This window comes from Panthera tigris, chromosome E1 (genome assembly GCF_018350195.1).
Source record: "Panthera tigris isolate Pti1 chromosome E1, P.tigris_Pti1_mat1.1, whole genome shotgun sequence".
In the NCBI taxonomy this organism is placed as follows: Eukaryota; Metazoa; Chordata; class Mammalia; order Carnivora; family Felidae; genus Panthera; species Panthera tigris.
In genome coordinates, this window is record NC_056673.1 from 39,379,869 (window position 1) to 39,397,947 (window position 18,079).

General features: G+C 40.9%; 1 long non-coding RNA gene across 3 annotated transcripts in view; it reads left to right on the plus strand.

Moving 5' to 3' along the window:
• LOC107179984 overlaps positions 1–18,079 on the plus strand; it is a 148,824-nt gene that overhangs the window by 74,577 nt on the left and 56,168 nt on the right. The gene's annotated exons all lie outside the window — the stretch shown is intronic.

The following is an 18,079-nucleotide window of genomic DNA, read 5'->3' on the forward strand; positions in this document are numbered from 1 at the left end:
ATTCCCTTAGCCCCTTATCAACCTTGAGTGAACTGATAAAATCAAATTTCTGAACCTTGAATTATGAGGACTGGACGTTTGCCAACAAACGTGTGTTGAATGGCTAAGTGTATAAAGTGCAGGGACTTTGGAACATTCCTCCAGAAATGTTCTGTCCGTCTTCCCCACCGTGAGTACAAATGTCCAAGTGTATGCCAATGGCCGCAGATGTGACACTGACAGCCACAGAAGGACACAGCACAATAATACCCAGCACTGTATCCCATGAAATGGGCTCTCTGAAGAAGGGGCCAAAATATCCCAAACATTGACACAGGGCTATGCAGAGATGTTAGGTGAGGTCTGGATACAGTGTCTAACGGAATAAATACAGAGTTGATAATTAATAAGTGAGCGAATGAGTGAATTGGTATGAGGAGTCCAATTTATCTGTTTTAAAGAGGAAGACATTTCTTTGTGTTGTACTTTTCTTTAAAATCCTTCTTGTGTTCAGGGGCACCTGGGTGGCTTAGTCTGTTAGGCGTCTGACTTCGGCTCAGGTCATGATCTCACAGTTTGTGGGTTCGAGCCCCATGTCCGGCTCTGTGCTGACAGCTCAGAGCCTGGAGCCTGCTTCGGATTCTGTGACTCCCTCTCTCTCTGCCCTTCCCCCACTCTTGCTCTGACTCTCTCTCAAAAATAAACAAACATTAAAAAAAAATCCTTCTTGTGTTTCTGGTGTCTACAACCAATTAAGTATTTTACTATGTTCCTTATTCAAATAAGGAATTTTGATTGCATGTTTCTGTAGGTAAATGAACGTAAAAGAGAGTCATTTCATGTTAGCTTTGTCATGGGAGAGAACATATCACCTGAAATGAAGAGACACACAGGATTTCATTCTCTGTTGCTGTGACCAAGTTACTTTACTTTTCAGGAAATACTATCATTGAAGATAAAATGAATCATTTAGGCTCCAAAGTCTTTTTTTTTTTTTTAATATTTTTAATGTTTATTTATTCTTGAGATAGAGACACAGAATGTGAGTGGGGGAGGGGCAGAGAGAGAGGGAGACGAAGAATCTGAAGCAGGCTCTGGGCTCTGAGCTGTCAGCACAGAGCCTGATGGGGAGCTCAAACCCACAAACCGTGAGATCACGACCTGAGCCAAACTCAGCCACCCAACCGACTGAGCCAGTCATGCGCCCCTAGGCTCTAAGGTCTTTTTTTTTTTTTAATATGAAATTTATAGGCAAATTGGTTTCCATACAACACCCAGTTCTCATCCCAACAGGTGCCCTCCTCAATACCCATCACCCACCTTCCCCTCCCTCCCATCCCCCATCAACCCTCAGATTGTTCTCAGTTTTTTAAAATTTTTTTAATGTTTTTATTTATTTTTAAGACAGAGAGAGACAGAGCACGAGTGGGAGAGGGGCAGAGAGAGGGGGAGACACAGAATCCGAAACAGGCTCCAGGCTCTGAGCTGTCAGCACAGAGCCCGACGTGGGGCTCGAACTCACAGACCGTGAGATCATGACCTGAACTGAAGTCGGACGCTCAACCGACTGAGCCACCCAGGCGCCCCTGTTCTCAGTTTTTAAGAGTCTTTTATGGTTTGGCTCCCTCCCTCTCTAACCTTTTTTTTTTTTTCCTTCCCCTCCGCCATGGTCTTCTGGTAAGTTTCTCAGGATCCACATAAGAGTGAACACATATGGTATCTGTCTTTCTCTGTATGACTTATTTCACTTAGCATAACATTCTCCAGTTCTATCCACATTGCTACAAAAGGCCAGATTTCATTCTTTCTCATTGCCACGTAGTATTCCATTGTATATATAAACCACAATTTCTTTATCCTTTCATCAGTTGATGGACATTTAGGCTCTTTCCATAATTTGGCTATTGTTGAAAGTGCTGCTGTAAACATTGGGGTACAAGTGCCCCTATGCATCAGCACTCCTGTATCCCTTGGGTAAATTCCTAGCAGTGCTATTGCTGGGTCATAGGGTAGATCTATTTTTAATTTTTTGAGGAACCTCCACACTGTTTTCCAGAGTGGCTGCACCAGTTTACATTCCCACCAACAGTGCAAGAGGGTTCCCGTTTCTCCACATCCTCTCCAGCATCTATAGTCTCCTGATTTGTTCATTTTGGCCACTCTGACTGGCGTGAGGTGATATCTGAGTGTGGTTTTGATTTGTATTTCCCTGATGAAGAGCGACGTTGAGCATCTTTTCATGTGCCTATTGGCCATCAGGATGTCTTCTTTAGAGAAGTGTCTATTCGTGTTTTCTGCCCATTTCTTCACTGGATTATTTGCTTTCCGGGTGTGGAGTTTGGTGAGCTCTTTATAGATTTTGGATACTAGCCCTTTATCCGATATGCCATTCGCAAATATCTTTTCCCATTCCATTGGTTGCCTTTTAGTTTTGTTGATTGTTTCCTTTGCAGTGCAGGTTTTTATCTTCATGAGGTCCTCATAGTTCGTTTTTGCTTTTAATTCCCTTGCCTTTGGAGATGTGTCAAATAAGAAATTTCTGCGGCTGAGGTCAGAGAGGTGTTTTCCTGCTTTCTCCTCTAGGGTTTTGATGGTTTCCTGTCTCACATTCTGGTCCTTTATCCATTTTGAATTTATTTTTGTGAGTGGTGTAAGAAAGTGGTCTAGTTTCATTCTTCTCCATGTTGCTGTCCAGTTCTCCCAACACCATTTGTTAAAGAGACTGTCTTTTTTCCGTTGGATATTCTTTCCTGCTTTGTCAAAGATTAGTTGGCCATACTTTTGTGGATCTAGTTCTGGAGTCTCTATTCTATTCCATTGGTCTATGTGTCTGTTTTTGTGCCAATACCGTGCTGTCTTGATGATTACAGCTTTGTAGTAGAGGCTAAAGTCTTAGATTATGATGCTTCCCACTTTGGTCTTCTTCTTCAATATTAAAAAAAAAAAAAGAGAGAACTACAGGCCAATATCCCTAATGAATATGGATGCAAAAATTCTCAATAAGATACTAGCAAATCGAATTCAACAGCATATAAAAAGAATTATTCACAATGATCAAGTGGGATTCATTCCTGGGCTGCAGGGCTGGTTCAACATTTGCAAATCAATCAATGTGATACATCACATCAATAAAAGAAAAGAAAATAACCATATGATCCTGTCAATCGATGAAGAAAAAGCATTTGACAAAATTCAGCATCCTTTCTTAATAAAAACCCTCAAGAAAGTCAGGATAGAAGGAACATACTTAAACATCATAAAAGCCATTTATGAAAAGCCCATAACTAATATCATCCTCAATGGGGAAAAACTGAGAGCTTTCCCCCTGAGATCAGGAACACGACAGGGATGTCTACTCTCACTGCTGTTGTTTAACAGTGTTGGAAGTTCTAGAATCAGCAGTCAGACAACAACAGGAAATCAAAGGCATCGAAATTGGCAAAGATGAAGTCAAGCCTTCACTTTTTGCAGATGACATGATATTATACATGGAAAACCCGATAGACTCCACCAAAAATCTACTAGAACTGATACATGAATTCAGCAATGTCGCAAGATACAAAATCAATGTACAGAAATCAGTTGCATTCTTATACACTAATAATGAAGCAGCAGAAAGACAAATAAAGAAACTGATCCCATTCACAGTTGCACCAAGAATCATAAAAAACCTAGGAATAAACCTAACCAAAGATGTAAAAGATCTGTATGCTGAAAACTATAGAAAGCTTATGAAGGAAATTGAAGAAGATACAAAGAAATGGAAAAACATTCTGTGCTCATGGATTGGAGGAATAAATATTGTTAAAATGTCAATACTACCCAAAGCTGTGTACACATTCAATGGAATCCCAATCAAAATTGCACCAGCATTCTTCTTGAAGCTAGAACAAGCAATCCTAAAATTTGTATGGAACCACAAAAGACCCCGAATAGCCAAAGTAATTTTGAAAAAGACCAAAGTGGGAGGCATCACAATCCAAGGTCTTAATTAAATTCCATGGTCTGACTTTAAAAGTGTTTGTTTACCTCTTGCTCCCTCTGCTGGATGATAGGCTTTGTGCTTTGCTCTTATAATGACTTGTGTAGCTGTGGGATTTTCTTTTTTCTTTTGTACTTAAAAATTCCCAAGCTTATATGGAATTATAATTCAACTCGAGAGGTCCTTCAACTTAGTGGTTCCTGTCAGTGAGCGTCACATTGGAAATCTCCTGGGGGCTTGATATAGTCTAAGGATATCATTCAGGCTTTTACTGTGTTCAGTGTTTCTGTCCTGGAGGATGGCATTTGGCCACTGTGTTTTCGAATTCAAGAATTGTGTTTTTAACCTAGGGACCACTGCCTTAAATCATGGACATTTTAAGGAATGTATCAAAGTATTGGGCTAGGTCAGGGTATGGGCAACTCCTGTTTCTCCCGACTTGATCCTTCAAATAAGTCTACTTGGAACTTGCCTTCAAAGTCCTACCAAGTTTGGTGGCTCAGTCAGTTAAGCATCCAACTTCAGCTCAGGTCATGATCTCACTGTTCATGAGTTCGAGCCTCACAATGGGCTTGCTTCTGTCAGCGCAGAGCTGTTTCCCTCTCTCTCTCTGCGCCTCCCCTGTTCTCTCTCTCAAAAATAAATAAATAAGGGGCCCCTGGTTGGCTTGGCTCAGTCAGTTAAGTGGCTGACTTCAGCTCAGGTCATGATCTCACGGCTCATGGGTTCGAGCCCCATGTCCCGCTCTGTGCTGACAGCTCAGAGCCCAGAGCCTGCTTTGGATTCTGTGTCTCCCTCTCTCTCTCTGCCCCTTCCCTGCTCACGTTCTGTCTCTCTCTCCTTCAAAAATAAATAAACATTAACAATTTTTGAACTAAAAATAAATAAAGAAAACATTAAAATATATATATGTATACACACACACAAAGTTCTACCAAGTTCTTTTAAGAGTATTGTGTGACTGAGTTGCTGTCGTACTCCTTTCTTTTATTTTACTTCAGACTCTTCCCACAACTCTTATGGTTGTGGCTTTTGCAGCTTTTTTGTGGCTCTTGCAGCTAACAGTGGGCCCTGAAAAATGGGCCTAGAGGAGTGATTATTATCTAGGTCACTGTGGTTTAGAAATCCAGATCCATATGGATTTTACTGCAAAATTCAGATGCATGAATGAGTCCATGTTCTAATTTGCTTGGTATTCAGACCTTGTAAATGTTCCCTCCCAGATTCTCCTTTTCAAATCAGAAGTCCCTGCCCTCGTAACCCTTGGTCTTTGGCATTGTCTGCATCTGTCCTGGCCCCAGTCCTCCACTGCGCCTGGGCTGCATGGCAGAATCACTACTGCAGTCCCACGGTCATGGTCAGTGGGGCTTTTACGTCCCCTGTTCTTGTAGAACCTCAGAGTGAGGCAATGGTGAGATCAGGATTTTAAAATCCTCTTCTTCCAGGGCAGCTGGGTGGCTCAGTCGGTTAAGCATCCGACTTAGGCTCAGGTCATGATCTCGCGGTTTGCAAGTTCCAACCCCGTGTCAGGCTCTGTGCTGACAGCTTGGACCCTGGAGCCTGTTTTGGATTCTGTGTCTCCCTCTCACTCTGCCCCTCCCTCGCTTGCACTCTGTCTCTCTCTTTCTCTCAAAAATAAATAAACACTAAAAAAAAATCCTCCTCTTCCCTGAAGCTCTTTTATTAGGACACTTGTGTTAAAAAGAGAGAACTAATTTTAAAAATACTTATCCATCATGTGGAGCAGAGTTGCCTAAGTGACAAGAAAGGTACTTTAAAATCCTAGCCTCTGTTTTCATTGGTTAGATGAATTCAGAGGCTTCCCTGGGGGAGAATCGTGAGGCCAGAAGGTCTACGTCCTGTATCCCCAGCCTCCAACCACTGTATCCGTAGGTGAGTAAGGGAAGCCTGCCCCCTAGCTTACACATTCAGACTCTCCTATGTATCTTTGTCAATTGTTGATGGAGTCGTTACATTCAACCTGAACCATGTGAAGTTGCTGTTTTTGTGAGTCAAACAAGTGGAATATTGGCAATTTCATATAGTTTGACCTATTTGGAACAAAACCCTCAGCCGGTACTTGATTTCAAGTAAGGGGTTAACTTCTTTGTTGTTAAAGGAGTTTGTATTCAATGGGCTGTTGTCGAAGGCTGTATTTTTATTTTTATATTTAGTGGAGAAGGAGACTTAAGGAAGAGAGGTGGAAATCTGGTGATTCCATTCTGATGGTTGTTTTTGCTACCACACATGTTATGCAAACTACTGAGATTTAAAGTTGCTACCATGCCTTGGGCATGAGTTGCGAATGTTTGGTATTCCTTTATTCCCTCATGGGGCTATGTGGAAATTGATTCTTGTCCAACCTGAGAGCCCTGATCAGAAAAAAGAATATCGAGTTCAGGCCTAAGTTGCCTCCCTGGTCAGCAGGGGGCACTCCTGCCCTTCATATCTAATAAAGGTTACCCTTTCCAAGACTCCAGGGGGAAACCCAAACTTATGAGTCACCATTATCTCCCTTCCCACTCTGTGCAAATAAGGCATTTTGCAAAGAACAGCATCATTTATTGGTGAGCACAGTTGACCAGTCATCCTGGAAAACATTTGGGAAACTCTACAACTTTAAAAGTTAAAATATCCTTTTTTTTTTATTAAAATTTTTTGCCCTGAGTATGAATTACCTGGGGGAAGAGCAGATACTTTTCAATCTTTCAAGTTATTACACCGGCCCTAAATTGTCCAGGTGTTCGTTAAATTAGCCGTGTTCATGTTTAGTACTTGGCAAGGGGTCAAGAGCCATCTCAACTGTCAGAAAGGTTCCCCCTTCACCTGGCAGAGATGATGTTATAGTTGGGCCTGTTTCTGCTGTAATTTCAACTCATTTCCTCCTAATGTCTGTAGACAAGGTTGGGAGATTTTTTTCTGCAAAGGCCAGATGGTCCATATCTTAAGCTTTATGGGCCAGAGAAACTCAGTTGTAACTATTCGGCTCCGCTGCCATAGCCCAAAGCCGCCACAGACAATGTGTAAACAAGTGGGTGTCTCTGTGTCCTAACGAAACTTTGTTTATAATTCGGCCAACCTGTAGACATCTAAAACACCAGTTAATATCTTCCATAGATCTGTTACTTTATGTTCTTTAGAAGTGTAAAATCTTTTCTAATTAACACGAGAATCATCAAATCTGAATGCCCACCGTCTGGTTCCACTCCTATGGAGATTGATACCTGATCCTCCTTACAGCATTCCTGACCGGTGTCCCTGTGCCCCGCTTGCAAAGCTCAGGTTTTTCTGTTTTCCCTGTAAGAAAGGCAGCGCCCCAAAGAGCAGAGAGGGTGATGAAAGTTTAAAAGGAGATAACGCAGCAATTTGGAAACTAGGGCTGCTGGATTTGTGAATTTTTCATCTTTTCATTCGCCACATCGTTTAATCCATATTTTAAAGGAAAGGTGCCACAGTATAAAATAACAGGTGCTGACTGGCCTGACGTATCCCAGGAAAATCTGGTTTCAGATTTTTCTAGGAGCTGATCCAAGAACATTTTTCTTTCTGCCTTTTGATCTGTTGAAAGATACACAAGATACTTGGATGCCTTGAGGACACAGATGCCAAGGTGGAAGTAAACTCTGTCAAGTTGTCTCGTGGAGGGAGCCAGCATTCAGAGAAGGGATCATTGTAGGGGAAGGAACTAGGACTTTTGTGTGCCTGATGGCAAACCCATCTTTGTACTTGGTGCATGGGTTCTGTCTCTTTCAAGTTTGAGTGGGTTTGGGGGAAACTGAGGTAACAGGATCGCTGCCCACAGTTTCAGTCCCTCTTCACCTCCTCTTAAAGTCCCCCTTCCCCTCCTTGCTTCTGATGGGGGTGTGGCTACATACCCCTCTCCCTTTCAGCAAAGAAACCTTCAGCTGGGGCCCCTGCAGAGCAAGCTAGAATGCTCCAAGTGCAGGAGAAGCTTTTACGTCAAGATGTTGAAGTTGCTTGGAGGCCCCAAAAACAAAGCTGGGAGGCAGGAAGTGAATCTCTGAGAGGCCCCCAAGCCTCCCCTGCTATGCACAGGAGTGCCTTCTCAAGATCCTATGGATCCTGTGAGCATAGCAGAGCCACTTAGAAAGTTTTATTTCTAGAGGGTTATGGGAGTGGGCTCTGAATTCTCCCCCTTATGTGTTCCTGGTGGGTGAGGTGGGGAGGATCTAATTCTAAGCACTACCAGGAAGAAACTGGCAGAATGTATTTGGGTATCAAAGCCTTGAACTCAGCCTCTGACCCCACCCTCCGTGATTCCCCCACCTCAGGTGTCTGTGGGTCCCTCCCACCCAGCCTGCCCCATGTCTGGACCCCAGATGGGTGTCCAGTTTGCCTAGAGGTGCAGGCTCCCAGCTTCCTTCTGCCACTTTCCTGCAGGCACCTTTCTGGAGGCTGTGGTTTTAACCCTTTGCCTGCTGTAAAAATGGTTAGCAGGCCTGTGCTTGTCACTAGGGGCTTATTTCTATGTTCTGCTTCCTGTGAGGGAACAGGGAGCAGACTCTGGACATCTGCTATTCGAAGGCAGCCCTCGTGTGGTCTGACACAAAACTCAGTCCTGGTCACTCTGACCTCTGGCTGGCCCAGGAACATCTCCTCTCTTGTCTTTTTAGCCTTAGGTGCATCCATGCTAAAGGTGGGGGCAGAGGAGGAAGACTCCTGTAAACAGACTTCTTCTAGAACTTTCCAACCACCTAACATTGTAGAGGGAAGAGGAAGGGACAGTGAGAAATGGAATTACCCATGTCCCTACAACACGGCTCAGCCCCCTGATGAATGATTATATCATCCCATGCAGGAATGATCAAAGGTGCTACCTCCTTCCCAGAGCTGCCAGCCCACAGATGTGTAGCCTGTCCCAATTCAGCTTTGTAGCAAGTATAGTTCCTAAACTTTTAGGTGACTATTATCCTTGTGTGTATGTTAGAACTTTCTTTGAATAACTAAAAGATAAATAAATTTAGATTTTCTGTAGCTTCCCCAAACACTTGAATTAATGAGTTTTCTTGAATGCCCTTTTTTGGTCTGCCAGCTGATTGTTGTTTTCAGAGGACACTAATGACAACCCAGACGTGATGGCTACAAAGCCCTACATTAAGGCAGTTTGCATTGCAAACCTGCCATTCAGGTAATGACTGCTGCCCTCTGGAAAAACAAGCTGGGCCTCACTAGGAGAAGGCCGTGTGGCAATGCCTCGATACTTGAGAAGCGTGTGAGACCAGTCATAGGAGTTGACTTGGTGGAGACGAGCAGAAGGGTCATGGATGACTTTATGAAGTTTTTGTTGAGTGTGGGAGAAAATTCAAGAGGGTGGAAAGAGCTTTACTGGAGAGATGTGCTTTCTTTTTGTCTCTCAGCTCAAATCAATTTCCTTATCATTACACCAGCAAAGGTGTAATTATTATGGCTGCCTACTATGATTATGGGTGACAGGAAGTACAGTTGGGCAAAGGGACAGTTTTGTGTATTTTCATTTCCTTCTCAGAAGCTCTGACTTCATGAACTTCCTTGTTTTGTCTTCCTAACAGTGGCTGGCTTCGGTGTAGACATGTGTTGGAAGCTTCATAAATACTTCCCGATTGGTTCTTAATTCCAACTCATGTGAATTTCTTGAAAACAAAGAGTGATAAAATCAATACCCAAGATGAAAGTAACCAGTTCAAGCTGGTGTGGAATGAGACATAATTTCACAGAGTTATTACTGTTTTTCTGAGAACTTCAGCCGTTATTTGGTCCACTCAGTAAAGAAATGGTCCTTGGGGAAAATTGAGGAAGAATTTTGTAAGTGAATACTCATTCGTAAATAGTAGCATACTTTTTAGTGCTGTGTTAGTAGCACGATAGACAACCTCCGACAGGCATTTTCATCCTCTCCAGTGAGTCTGGTTAGTGGTGAACTTTTCATGTCATGCGCTAATGCAATGAGGCCAGGAATAATTGGGGACAAAGTGATTGATCTCCTTGGTTTCCTGACTTCATTCCGTTTTCCACTCTTGACCAGAACCAAAAAACACTTTCTTTCAAGGCTGTACTTAATCAGTGAGTACTCTTGCCAGCTTCACTTGCTTTGAGCAAGACAATGCTAATCAGATTCTAATGATACCACCTTTCCTACTGTATTTTTCATCCAGTTCAGTCTATGTTAAATCTATTGAGATTGGCTTGTGGATAAGGCATTCAGTCTAGGGGATTTATCAAAATGGCTGATGGGTTGAACTCATCTTTCTACTCAAAGTGTGGCCCATGGATCAGCAGCCTCAGCATCATCTGGGAGCTTGTTAGAAATGCAGAATCTTGGACCCCCAACCTAGTGAAAGGAACAGCTTTGAATCCAAATGACAGCCCCGCCTTAGTTTAAAGCTAGGTTCTCTTTTCTGCTTATTATGGATGTTTGATAAAAAATACAATTGCTGAGAAGTTTGTTTTGCTTGCTGTTTGCTATGAGCATTGTGAGACCTTTCCTGATTGTAACCCACTGTAGAATGGGCTGTAAAACTTCCTAAATGTAGTCTGATATGTAATGGAATGAGTGATTGTATACAAACTAACCGGCATTTCTCGCTTCTGTAAACCTGCTTGCTTAGCACATTCCTCACCTACCCCCTTCCCCCTTTCTTCCTCTCGCCACAAGTAAAAACCTCCCCTGTGCTATTTGTCTCTGTCTATAAAAACGCTATACCAACCCTAATCGTGGCCTCTTGTGTCACCGGCGACGAGTGCGCAGAGGACCAGATTCGAACCTGCAATAAACGACCCTTGCCGCTTGGCTTTGACTTACGACTCTGGTGGTCTTTTGTGGGAGGTTTTGGAACTTCAGGCATTACACTAGATGTACTAGAAACCCAGAATCTGCAATTTTTTTTTTTTAATTTTTTTTTTCAACGTTTATTTTTGGGACAGAGTGAGACAGCATGAACGGGGGAGGGACAGAGAGAGAGGGAGACACAGAATCGGAAACAGGCTCCAGGCTCTGAGCCATCAGCCCAGAGCCTGACGCGGGGCTCGAACTCACGGACCGTGAGATCGTGACCTGGCTGAAGTCGGACGCCCAACCCACTGCGCCACCCAGGCGCCCCAGAATCTGCAATTTTAACAAGATTGCCAGGTTTATGTATTTTACATTTATTATATTTTTTATATAACATGTCATACATACATATAAGTATATATATAGACATTAAGATTTGAAAAGCACCGATACACATATAAGTCTTAGGATTAAAGGTTGACCCCAAACTGCTGCTTCCTAGAATGTGGGAAACAAACAAACAAACAAAGATGTTTTTGTGATAACACTGTAGATAAATTTTTTCCAGTTGATGATTCTGGAACATATGGTTCATCCATCATTACTATCTTTGTCCTCTTTCTTGTTCTCTTAGTGTGTGGGAGAGATAACTTTGATAGAAACTAGGAGTGAATGTAAGATCTAACTGGACAGACTAAGGGCTGAGGTCCTCTAGTTTTGGAACTTGCTAAGCTCTCCCCTGGTGTTGACCTCTGTGCACAGAGGGTTGAACGCTTTGAGGTCTGGGTAGTGGGAAGGTAGCTTTTAGTCATAAAAGTCTGTCCCTCCCTAGACCTGAGTGTGTATTTCTGACTCCTTTGTATTATTCTAGTACAATGTACATTTTCAGATTTCTCATCCCTGGAGTCTCATCTCAGATAAAAACCATCAGCAAGAGTTCATCAAAATGTGTTGCCTGTGTTTAGGTTTTTTTATAACTCTTTGGTGACCATGTTTTGACTTTGTGTGGTACAATAAAAAGAGTAAGTACACTGGGTACAAATTCTGGTTCCACCATTTTTAGCTCTATGACCACAGTTCAGTTAATCCATTTGAGCCCCAATTTCATCAGTCCAAAATGAGGATAATAATGCCTTGCAGGGTTGTGACAAATGAAATTGTGAATGCAAAGGTCAGTCAAGAACAGTTGTTACTGTTAAAATTTCCTCTAGTATATGTGTGTATGTATGTCACATGCGTGAGTTTATGTTGTGTATGCAGACTTAAAAATTGGTACAAACTGACATATTGTTTTTATTCGGTGACTCATAATTTTATTAGATGGCTTCTATTTTAAATTTCAAAGAGAAGTTTTGGTGCATAGGGCAGTCCCTGTAAATGCACACACACAAACACACACACACACAGTTCTTCAGTAAAACTCCTAAGTCTGTTCAGGTCAGATCATGGAGTATGTCAGAGACACTGTCATCTTTCCTTTTTGCATGACCTCACTGCAAATATATTTTAGAAACTCTCTAATCCTCTTCAGAAAGCAGGTGACGTATAGATGTTGTAATAGAATAAATGAGATGGGGAATGAGTCACCCACATGGGAATGAGCTCAGTCATGTAGTAAGTTAGAGAAACCAACATTGTTATGATACACAAAAAGCCAACAAAACACTTTAGAGGGTATATATAAACACCCCAAATAATATAGAATTATATATTGAAATGAGCATAGCATTGTGAAGAAACATGCCTAGAATGAATGGACAGTTATTTAAGGGTCTTAATGACTTAAAAACTTAAACGTTAGAACTAAGAGCTACCTAATAATCATTCCCATCTTAGTCTGTAAAAGGCCTTATAATTTCTAGATGAAGGAGAATATTGCTCACCTACATGGAACACAGATCGCTTTTCAGTGAAACTCTTGATCTGTGTGATACTTACTGTGAGCATATTTATAGAGAAGTTGTTAATGTCCCTGGAATGAGGAACTTAAAGACAGAGTCAAAAGGAATCAAAACTTAAAGATAAGAAGGAGGAGAATTTACCTGGGTATCCCAGCATGCTCTCATGAAGAGCAGGGGACGTCCCTCCTTTTTGAGTTGGAGTTACACTGCTTGGTCCCCATTTGTGAAGAGGCAGAGAGCTATGAACCTACATACATGGGCAATGGCTTTATTTTCTGCTGCCTTAGAAGAGTGAGGACCTTGGCTTTTCTCTTGGATGCTTTGGTGCTTCATCTATGGTTACTGGACCAGTACTGCCATAGAGATCCATTTCAGTGTTAAAATGGCTAAAATCCTGGTTGAAAGGTTTGGTGGGAGGCTAATGGACTAAACATATCAGCTATTGTCACTGAGCAACATGTGCATGTGTGTGTGTGGAGGGGGGGCAGGGACAGAGAGAGAGAGGGAGAGAGAGAGAATCCCAAGCAGGTTCCACACTGTCAGCACAGAGCCCAATGCGTGACTCAGTCTCACGAACTGTGAGGTCATGACCTGAGCTGAAATCAAGGAGAGTAAGATACTTAACCAACTGAGCCACCCAAGTGCCCTGCAGATAATAGACTCTTATTTTAAATACTCTGTTTCATTGTCCATTGTCACATGAAAAAGTACTCCAGAACTTACTGGAACTTACTGGTTTAAAACAACAACCATTTTATTTGTTCATAATTGTATAGGTCAGAATTTCAGATTCAGAATATTGGGGATGGCTTATCTCGGCTCCATAATGTCTGGGGCCTCAGGCTAGTTGGCTTGAATGGAACTATCTGGAATGGCCGGGAACTAGCTGGAATGGCTGGAGCAGAGTCACACATCTAGGACTTTAGTTATGGCTCTTGTCTGGGTTCCTCAGTTTTTCTTCATGTGGTCTCTCTGTGAGGCTAGCTTAGACTTCCCCACAGCGTGGTAGTCTCAGGGTAAATGAGCTTCTTATATGGTAGCCGGCTTCCTATAGGGAACATTCTAAGAAGACGTAAGCTCCAATGTGTAAGCATTCATTAAATGCCTGCTTGTGTCATGCTTGCTGATGTTTCATTGGACAGATCAAGTCACATTGTCAAGTTCAAAGTAGATGTGGGAAAGACTATGGAAAGGCCTGAGTCCTGGTGATGTGGGTTCATTGGGCCATCGGTATCTACTAGCTACTCAGAAAATAATACTATTATTTAGTATCCATTTTCTACTGTGAATGACTAAATCACTATTGCTTAATGTCCATAAGATGTATTTTTGGAATTATGTTATTTTTATCCCAAAGAAATGGTATGCCAAATTATTTGATACAAGGTAAACATTAAAAAAAATCTTCATGCTACATAAAGTCTGCATTAAATAATTTAGTTAAGACCATTTGTAAAGAATATAAAAATATCCAACCTTTAGTTCCTATCTCAGGCTTACTTTTTTCTTGTGATTATTGGCATTTTTACAAATTGGTCCCATCTTAAAAGCTCATACCTTAATTATTTTGGCTTTTTAATAGTTCACACATTTAGAATTAATATCATTATTATTATTATTTTAATTAAAAAAAATTTACTTATTTTTTGAGAGAGAGAGAGACAGAGACAGAGACAGAGTGTGAGTGGGGGAGGAATAGAGAGAGAGGGAGACACAGACTCTGAAGCAGCCTCCAGCTCTGAGCTATCAGCACAGAGACCAGCGTGGGGCTCAAACCCACAAATCGTGAGATCATGACTAGAGCTGAAGTTGGACGCTTAACTGACAGAGCCACCCAGGCTCCTCTAGAATTCTTATTTTTAATTTGCTATGTGTTTAAAAAATTGTGTGATGCTTTTTTTCAATTCTGAAATTTCCATATGTCAGGGATGCTACATATAGGTAGCAATGAGATCTGAGTCCCAGGAGGGCTAGGTTAATTTTTCTAGACTTTGGCTTCCTCAGCTCTTTAACAAGAAGGTTCAATCAATTGATTGCTGCTTTCTTCTAATGCTGCTATTTTTTTATTTAAACTCTGTGTGATGCCTGATTCACTATTAGAGTAATGTAAAATGTGCTTTTGGGAAATACTAAAACAATCTGATGTTTCCTTAAGGAAAGATTTACTTAGGTGATCCTGAAATTAAGTTTTTTCGTCACTTGGCTTAGAGATATTTTCCCCACAAATCTCTTATCTGCATGTGTTACTATTTTGCTTTGCTATGAAAAAAGGTAAAAGGTAAAGGGAAGAAAGAGGCTAAAATAACACAGCCAATTTTCATCATAGAAGCTCATTACAGGAGCCTAACACTTTGGTAAAATATTTGATTAAGCAACTGAAAGGGATTTTACTAAGATTAGGTGGAAGTAAGTTTCCAGAGTTTGTGTGTGTGTGTGTGTGTGTGTGTGTGTGTTTCCTGGAAGGAAATCCTCCAATCTGGTAAAATGAAACTCTATTCACAAGCATTTGGGAATGACATGGAAGAGGCTCTTAGTTTTCTAGTAGTTGTCATTAATTCTTAGGAAAGTATGACACAATTAGCATATGGGGAACATACAAACAAATACAGAAGTACTCACCTGAATCTCCCAAAGCAGCAGGTTCTCAAACTTGGCTGAATGTTGTAATTACATGGGGATCTTTCAAATATATGGGTGCCTGGGTCCCAACCTTTAAAAACCATGTTTTAATTGATCCATGATGTGGCCTTGGCATTAGCATTTTTAAATCTCCCCAGGAGATCCTGAAATGCAGCCAAGTTTCAGAACCTTGGCCCTCAAGAAACTTTCTTGGATCTCTTTCTCTTACCGTGTTTTCCTACAGTAATTCAAGTCCTTGCCCCCTGCTCAGGCTTATGACCTCTCCCCCAACATACAATTGCTACATTCCTCAATAATGAATTTTTATGAAGTTTAGTTCTCAGTTTCACACATTATTAACAGGTGGGTGTATGAAAGCATTAATTGAAAAACACACAGTAAAGGCATGTATTTGATTGGATGGACACATATTAAATGGATCTATCCACTCAACCATGTTATGGCACTCTTGGGAAATATGTTGCCATAAATGTTAAATTCCAAAGTAATATTTTGTATCTCTCTGGGTTAGTCAACTGTTTGTTTAATTGGGTCTTGGGTAATGGAATAGTTGCTATTTACTCAAAGTGTTCCTGTAACAAAAACAATATAACTTATTATCAACTCCTTTATGTGCATTGGGTGTGTGTTGGCCAAAACCAAATCCAAATGAAAACTTCTGTGGTTAGTTACTCACCAAACATGCAGGCACTAATCAATTTGTAATGGTACTTTGAAATATTTTGGGGCTGATTTAGATGTGGGGAAGAGGTTATTCTATGTTGTCTAGCATGCAATTGTCTCTTTATTCAGGCAAATGGTTTAATTTCTCTGTTTGTCTCTAGTTAGTGAAATAGAGATGGTATGGCCTAAAAAAAATTCAAATGTTGAAGTCCTAACCCCCACAGATGAGGGTTTTAGGAGGTGAGGCATTTGGGAGTTGCCTAAGTCATGAGGGTGGAACTCTCATGAATGGCTTTAAGCTTCTTACAAAAGATACCCTACAGAACTCCCTGGCCTCTTCTACCATTTGAGGACACAAGCTATGAACCAGGAAGAGGGTCTTCACCAGGACACAACCCTGCTGGTACCTTGATTTTGAACTCCCAAGTCATCAGAACTGTGAGAAATAAATTTCTGTTGTTTGTAAGCCATCCAGTCTGTGTATACTTATAGCTACTTGAATGGACTAAGGCAAGAGCAATGATTTCTTTATTAGTAGGGTACCCAGCCACCCCCAATTGAGGGGTTTCCTGGGCAAACTGGGATAAATTTGTCACCTTAATTGATACAGTAAAAATTAATAAGACTTTAAGGATATTTTAACCTCTTGAATGAAAAATTATTCATATGTCTTGATTTCCTGTTACCAAATCATATATAAATTAGGAGAGTAAATGGAAGATTAGTGATTATTTTCTGAGCCTCGTGTTGTAACTTTCCCTTCAGCTTGTCATATTTTTTTAATATTCTTCAAGAGATTTTGCTAACAGTACTCAAACTTCACCTTGAGAAAAAATATATACTTAATGCATATATATATATATATACATATATACACACACACACACATATATATATATATATATATATATATATATATATATATATATATAATGCATACTTTGAGAAAGAGATAATAATGTCTAAAATTGCAGAGTGTTTTGGTGCTAAAATGGAAAAAAAATCATTTTTAGGTCTGTCTTGACAGTCTAGTACCCTATTAACATATGAATAGTACCCTATTTCATAGTAAAATGAAATCGAAAAAGAGAAGTAATAAAGTCTAATATGAGTCCATTCTTGTCCCCCAAACATCGAATGTCTCCACAGACAAATACTATGCAAAGAAAACTCATTGACAGTCTTAGTGTGCCGGTTATTTTTGAGATTCTTTGATGTAATCACATAGTAAAGATAAATTTATATTTTTACTTCAGAGAATTAACAATAAACATTTTTGTAATAATGTGATCATCCCAGGTTCCTCTTGTCTAATTTCAGATTGTTAGGGGTCGGTTTTCCATTATTTGGACATTAAGAATAAGAAACACCAATTATTGCTTAAAGGGAAGACCAGTTCAGTTTTAACAGATGCCTCGTTCAGGAAACATCAAAAGCAATCCTTTCCAAGAAAGTATTAAAACAGAGAAAAAAACATATGGGGCATTGCCAATGTGGTAGATGACAGTGGAACTACTTCATACCACTTTTAGTTTAACAAGTGTTAACTTTGGTTAACAGTCAAGAGAGCTAGATTTAGACCAGCAACAATCCAGTGAGTGTTTGAGTAAAATGCCTTTATTGTTCTGGGTCTCAGTTTATTTGTCTGTTAAAGGGGAGAGTTTGACTAGCCTGTGCTTGTGATCCCTTAAATTGTGAATATCCTGGAATTGTTAATTCCATGGACAGCATTCCGGTAACACCTTAGCAGATATATGGATTTCTGCCTTCCTTTTCTCCAGCACTGCTCCTCTGTACCAGTCTTGGAACAATGGCTCACACTGCTACAATTTGAGAAAAAAAAGCATCTTTTTGAGAGGACAGAGGGGCATAGTCTTTGTGCATCAGCCCATACTCCACCTCAACATAATAGTCTGGACCCTAACATTTGTATTTCAGATCTTAGACAAGTCATTGCCCCTTTTAGGGTCTTAGTGGCTGTTTGTAATGAGGATTTTTTTTTCTGAATTCCCTTTTCTTTTTTTTAAATATATTTTTTAGGGGCGCCTGGGTGGCTCAGTTGGTTAAGCGTCCGACTTCAGCTCAGGTCATGATCTCGTGATCCGTGAGTTCGAGCCCCGCGTCAGGCTCTGTGCTGACAGCTCA